Genomic DNA, 7,090 nt, shown 5'->3' on the forward strand with positions numbered 1-7,090 from the left:
AACTTTTAAAGCACGTTAGTATAAGATGAACAGATCAAAATAACAGCATAATTGTTTATGCCCCATGGTGGGCGCCAAACTGTTTGCCCGTAAAATGATATAATTGAATTTGTAATATATTTTATAGACACGTGGATTAAATTGATCCAGTAAAGTAAGATAACAAAGTGCAGACAAAGTAAATAAAGATAATTGAAGAAGAAACAAGCCTGGGCTTTCAGAATGTTTCTGCCGGGATAAAGAATAATTAAAAAATCCTGACAACACTTAGTGTAAAGCTTAAGAGAATAATAGAAAGAATACTAGTCTTTTGTTATCAGTATTTCTTGATCTCTTCTAATAGAATGAAAGCCTCTATTTATACTAGAGTTATGGGGTGTATGGTCTACCAATTATACCCCATTAATCAACGATATTAATGCTACAATAAAAGGTAACAAAAAGGTGATAAAGAATAATAAAAGGTAATAAAGACTAATAAAAGCTGGAGGAATCTTGGGGTCTTCAATAACGGTCATATCTTGAATTGTTTCTATCCGGCCACAGGTTTATATTCGGTATGAACATGGTTGAATCACTGCTGATTGACATGTGTTGCTTCTTAATTTACCTATCATCTGAGATCGGTTTTTACGGTATACAATACTCAAGAAGAAAATGTGTGCCCCATGGAAAGTAGACGTGACATGTGAAAATATATGGTAAATGGCTTCTACTTTTGAAATTAAAATTTGTATATATTCCTAGATCCTTTAATACTGTTATGCATAGTTTAGTTAACTTTTCTTTTTCTCTATTACAACTTTACAAGGAACATCTTGGAAGACTAGTTGGCTTGTAAATTTTGTTGCCAACTCCTACAGACATATAGCATCCTTATTTAAGTTTAATGGTGCTCTTGAAAGACTTAAACAACTAATCACTTTTAAGAAACTTCCAATTATTGCCTTAGGTGAACCTTTTCATAAGGCAAACAAACTGGACAAGTTCAAAAGATTTTTGGGCTACCTACATGCTTACTCAAATTGCAACCGTCAGATTTGTATCTTTTGGGAAGCTAATCTTGATTGTGTTATCATTGAGGAGGATTATCAACAAGTCACTTGTAGCATTAAGATAAATAGAATCTTTGTACTGATATCGTATATCTATGCAAAGTGTGAGGAACTTCTGAGAGAGGACATATGGGACAAACTCGGAAACATCAGTGATAACTATAATATGTCATGGCTAGTTTTCGGAGATTTTAATTGTATTGTTGATCTTGCTGAGAAATAGGGGGGATCCCCTCATAGAATGTCAAAAAATCTTGCATTTGTACAGTGTATCATGGACTATGAATTATTGGATGTTGGATATACTGGATCAAGCTTTACTTGGTGCAATGGATGGTCTCCAGATAAGAGAGTCTGTCAAAGACTAGACAGGGTTCTAATTAATCATGATTAGTTGAATATTTTTGAATCTACCAATATTAATCACCTGATTAGGACTGGCTCTGATCACTTTCCGTTGTTGATCTCAGCTAAGCCCAACAATAGAGACCATATGAAATACTTTAGGTTTACTGATTTCTGGACTGAGGAACATGGCTTGATGAGTGTTGTGGAACAAGGTTGGAATGTTGAAACTAGTGTCTCTCTACTTTGGAAGTTTCACCTGAAGTTAAAAAATACTTATGGCTTATAAAAAGGAGGAAGCTTTTTGGAGGCAGAAATCAGGAATAAAATGGTTTGTAGAAGGAGAAGTGAACTCCAAGTTCTTTCACTCTGTAGTCAAAGGAAAAAAGAGAAGACTAACTCTGACCAAGATGATGAGTGGGAGTGGAAGCTAGATTGAAGGAGAGGACAATATTGCTCAAGAAGCTGTCAATTTTTTTGAAAAACAATTCACTAAGGATGATGCACAGAAGGACCTTTCTATTCTGAATTGTATTCCAAAGATTGTAAATGAAGAAGATAACAACAAACTATTAGCCCCACCGTCCATGGAAGAACTGAAAGAGATTATTTTCTCCATGAGCACTCACAGTGCTCCTAGACCAGATGGGGTCACTGAGAAATTTTACCACAAATGTTGGGAGGTCATAAAGGAGGATTTACTACTAATGATACTTGATTTTTTTGCAGGTACCCCATTACCAAGATCTCTCACTCACATATGTCTTATCATGATTCCTAAAGTGGAATCTTCTCAACATTTCATGGAGTCAAGGCCGATCAGCCTTAGCAATTTCTCAAGCAAGATTATTTCAAAATTGATGAAATAGAGGCTTGCTCCTCTAATGCAGAATCTTATATCTCCATACCAGACTGGCTTTATCAAAGGAAGATCCATAACTGAGAATATCATATTGACTCAAGAGATGGTGCACAACATTAATCAATCTCCACGAATTGGTAATATCGTCATGAAACTTGACATGACCAAGGTTTATGACAGGGTGGATTGTTAAAACATATGTGGTTTTCTGAGATTTGGATTGACAGAGTCTGGAGGCTTATATCTAATAATTGGTACTCAATCAATTTGAATGGAACAAGACATAGGTTCTTTAAATCCACTAGGGGTATCAAGTAGGGTGGGTCCTTTGTCCCCTTCTTTATTTGTTCTTGGAGCTGAACTACTATCTAGATTGATGACCTAGTTACCTGCAGAGGGATTTATCCCATATTCATTCGAGAGAAAAGGCCTTTTAATTAATCATTTGGGTTATGCAGACGACACCATTTTATTTTTCTCAGATGATCTTTTATCCTTGAAGATGATGATGTCTAAACTAGACACGTATGAAAGAGCCTTAGGCCAAATGATCAAAAAGAGAAAATCTGGCTTCTATGTATCCTCTAGCTTCCTGAACCTTTTATCACTGAGGTTGAGAATATTATTGATTTTCTCCATCTTCAATTCTCTATGCAATACTTAGGATACCATATTTATGTTGGTCAGAAGAAAGTAGTTTTTTTCAACAACATGGTTGCTAAAATTTTTAACAGAATGCAAGGGTGGCACGGAAAACTTCTATCTTATGGTGGCAAAGCAGTCTTGATAAATTCAATCCTTCACTCACTGCACTTTGCATCTGTTGTCTATTCTATACCCACCTAAAACTATCCTTTCCCAAATTGAGAAGATTATTGCTAATTTATTTTGGGGGTAAAGAAGAGCACAAAAATAAGTTTCACTGGAAATCATGGACTGATCTATGTTTTACTACTCAAGAAGGTGGAGTAAGTTTTAGATCATTAAATAGTTTTATAAAAAAATTTCTGATAAGGCATGGTGGAACTTCAAGACCAAGCCTAGTCTTCTGAGAGATTTTCTTGAAGCTAAGTACTGCAAAAGAAAATATCTAGTTCTCAAGAAATGGTCTTATGGTCAATCTCATAACTGGAAAAGGCTTATGAATATCAAAGAAGATGTAGAGGAATTTATCTTGTGGAAGATAGGTAAAGGAAGTAAGTCCTTTTGGTGGGATAATTAGTCAGGTAAAGGAGCCTTAGAAAAGCTAATTCACTACCAAAATGCTCCCAGAAAAGTTCTTGTGAATAAGTTCCTTGATGACAGAGAATGGATTGTTTCTAAGCTCAGAGATGAGACCCTAACAATTTTATCAATGATATCATAGGGATTGAGATTAATATGGAAAGTTGACCCGAATGGAGTTTTTACATGTAAGTCTGCTTGAAAAAACTTGAGGAGGTACCCAAATAATTCCTTTACAGCTGCTATGATCTGGCATAAGAAACTCCCCTTTAAAGTTTCTTTTTTTATGCTTAGAATGTTACAGGGAATAATTCCAACTGATGAATGTGTTCAGAAGTTTAAAATGATACACCCTTCTAAATGCTCTTGTTGTACTACCCATAAAGAAGAGACCATCATACACCTATTTTGTATGAGCCATATTGCTGATCAAATATGGTCTTTCTTTAGACAGAGCTGAGGCATCACTATCAGAAAAGGAGATATTAGGCAACTTCTTATGTCCTGGTAGTTAACCAGGCCAAGTAATGGGATTCACGCTGCTTTAATCAAATATCTTTCATCAGTCATATGTTGGGAGATATGAAAAAGCATATGCGCTGCTAGATTTGAAAATGTACGCATGTCTGCTCGATTCATAATTATGCAGGTTTGTAGATCCATGTATTTTCTATTAAAGACCCTATTTCCTAGAGTGCATGTGCCTCTAGAGTGGTATGATATGTGCAATGCAGTTGATAAAATTAGACCAGTTATCATCGGTAAAATGGTTACATGGAGGAAGCCTAACAATGGATGGCTAAAACTAAACATTGATGGTTGTAGTAAAGAAAATTCGGGTAGTGCTGGTGGTGGTGGTGTTGTGAGGGACTACTTAGGTCGCTTTATCTTGGCCTATGCTGAAAATTATGGACTTTGTAGCAATAATGTGACTGAGGCCAAAGCTTTGCTACAAGGATTGATCTTGTGTATTAACAGAGGCTTTCTCTCTGTGATGGTGGAATCTGACTCCCAATTGATAATTGAAATGATTAACAACAAAATGACAGCACATTGGCATATCTGATAAATCACTGATCGGATTATTCAACTCTCTAGCAAAGGTAATTTTGTTTTTGTTCACACTTACAGAGAGGGCAATATGGTGGCTGATCAATTGGCAAATATGGGAGAACCAATAAATGGTCAGGTTTTAATGGATGATTCTAGTTCCTTACTGAACACAGTGAAGTCATTATTGAGACTCGACCAAGATGGCATCCCTACTTTCAAATTTAAGCCTAAGAAGAATCATTTTGTTATTAATGATGCTAACAGTAAATAATTTTGAACATTGTATAGTGTTGCTAACCTTGTGTATAACATCCTTCTGTGAAGTTCATTATAATCAAATTGTAATGGAGGTATCTCCCAAATTAGGCAGATCAATTGGGTCCAAGTGTTCTTAGAGCTGATTTATATCGGTCCCCATCTTGCTTAGGAGGTTATGGTCTATGTCCTCCTCTGTGTATTAATTATTTTTGATAATATACGGGTTGGGGTCATCGCCTAAACCCCATCCACAAAGGTGGACTTTTGCTTTTAAAAATGAAATAAAATAAAATATAGCATCCTTATTACAGTATTTATCGTTTGTGAAAAAAATCAGCCCTATAATTTAAAGAGAGAGAAATGTTGTTTGCCAATCTAAGTCAAAATATACTACAGTCGATAGATACCTACTTAAGTGGAATATATTGTGGTTGCTATCTGCAACTATATCAAATTTTCCACACGCCACCCCTCCAAACAGATAAAGAAATACAAAATTTAAAAGCTTAACGTGTGTCTAATGCATACCGTGATAATTGATTGGAAAACAAACTCGGTAAAGTTACGATAAGACATGTAACAAATTCATTTCTTCCTGCGTTCATTTACGTGAAAAATGAGAATATAGATATGTAAAAGGACGTAATTCATTCGCCGAGTTTAAGGCGGCATATTTAATTTAGATTCTAGCTTTGCTAATTAATCAAATCAAGTATATTCTTTTTGCACTCACTTAAGCAAGAGAAGGATTCTTCGAGGTTGCGCGGGCGGCTAATACGCCATTAGAGATGGTATATACCACTGAAAACAACGTTACGTCTTTAATTATTCGTTGAAATCTTGAATCAAGAAAGAAGACTCCTACGATTCTAATTTAATTGGATACTGTGTGTTGAGGATGTATTTATAGTTGTTGTCACTTGAACGATTTGTGTTACGATTAATCCTTAACCAGTTGAACCCGCAACCAAAAGCTGGTTTTCTTTTGGGCTGATTTCTTCTGGAAAAATTGTTGATTTTGCATAGATAAGTAGAACCATCAAATTACTGAGTTGACAGCAAACACAAGATTGGTTGGCCCTTTTAGTGCATTGCTTGTTTGACCAAAAAATGTAACTTCCGGTTAAACTATTAAATTCGTGTAATAATGGGTTAAATCTAGTTAAGGATAACAACTCTAGATGCTAATTAATCTCGAAAATGTACAGGAGATGGGGACAGATCCCGTAAATGATTGATGACAATAAATGCAAAATACTTTTAATACATGAACATTAATGGAGATATAACTAACAATAAATGACAATAAATGACATTTAAGTAAATAAGGAGAATGATTCACCCAATAATGAATGGATTGGACGAATATTTCTCCTGACAATGATGAGTAACAGAAATATCCAAGATATATATGAACAATCCTTAGATCTTGTGGAAATGTGGGAAATAATATGAGGAAGAATCTTTATCAAAAGGTAATCTTTGTACTTTTGTAATAGAGAGGAATCTTATTCTCAAAAGTGTTCTTATCAAATGAATATTACATGCCTTTCTTCCCTTTTCTTTTTCCTTATATATTCAACACATATCTCTAGTAAACCCTAATAGTACAAATGTAGGGAATATTCACTAGAATATTCCCTTTAATATCTTATTCTGAGAACTAGCCGTTAGTCCTTTACGCAGTGATTGACCTCGATCATGGTTGATACCTCGACCACGAATTTTGCTTCCTTCTGGTCGACCTCGACTGACTCTTTCCTTAATGTCATATTAGACCAAATACCCTTGGGGCAGATTTTGACCCATACAGTTAGTCCCTCCGTTTATTGAGGCCAAGCCCAGACGACATTAATGAGCGGAATCTGTTTGTCGTGGTTGACAAAATTGGGCGAGCAAGTCGGATAGTGGCGCTTCAGACGAGGTGGCGACATGACCTTTCGTGAGCCGCAACCTTTGGGGCCACATTGTTTCAGGATGACGTCATGACATCATGCGTCATTGTGACACGATTTTTCGATGCCTTGTGTCGTTTCCCGCGCCTCTGCCGTTTCGATACCGGCACTGGGTAATGATAGCATGATTTCTCGATCCTGATGCTGGAACTCTCATAAATAAGGACATGAGGCCATTTGTGTTTGTTTTGCATTATCTTGATATCGAATCCCTATGTCTCCTTCTTCATTCTCCATATTGAATCCTTGCCTCCTTTTTACTTTGTCATTGCGTATCCACTCCCATGATTCCAGTGATTTCAATTGCTTCCAACCTTTCTGTGCTTAAAACATCTTCT

At 35.9% G+C, this 7,090-nt stretch overlaps 1 long non-coding RNA gene across 1 annotated transcript; it reads left to right on the top strand.

Annotated features, from left to right (window-relative positions):
* Nucleotides 1–548: 548 nt before the first annotated feature.
* LOC108949115 (uncharacterized) lies at nt 549–4,636 on the top strand. The gene is made up of 2 exons (XR_001973910.3): nt 549–2,050; nt 2,130–4,636. It is a non-coding gene; the product is annotated as an uncharacterized lncRNA (long non-coding RNA).
* The last annotated feature ends 2,454 nt before the right edge of the window (nt 4,637–7,090 follow it).

Source organism: Nicotiana tomentosiformis, chromosome 6, assembly GCF_000390325.3.
Source record: "Nicotiana tomentosiformis chromosome 6, ASM39032v3, whole genome shotgun sequence".
NCBI classification, from domain to species: domain Eukaryota; kingdom Viridiplantae; phylum Streptophyta; class Magnoliopsida; order Solanales; family Solanaceae; genus Nicotiana; species Nicotiana tomentosiformis.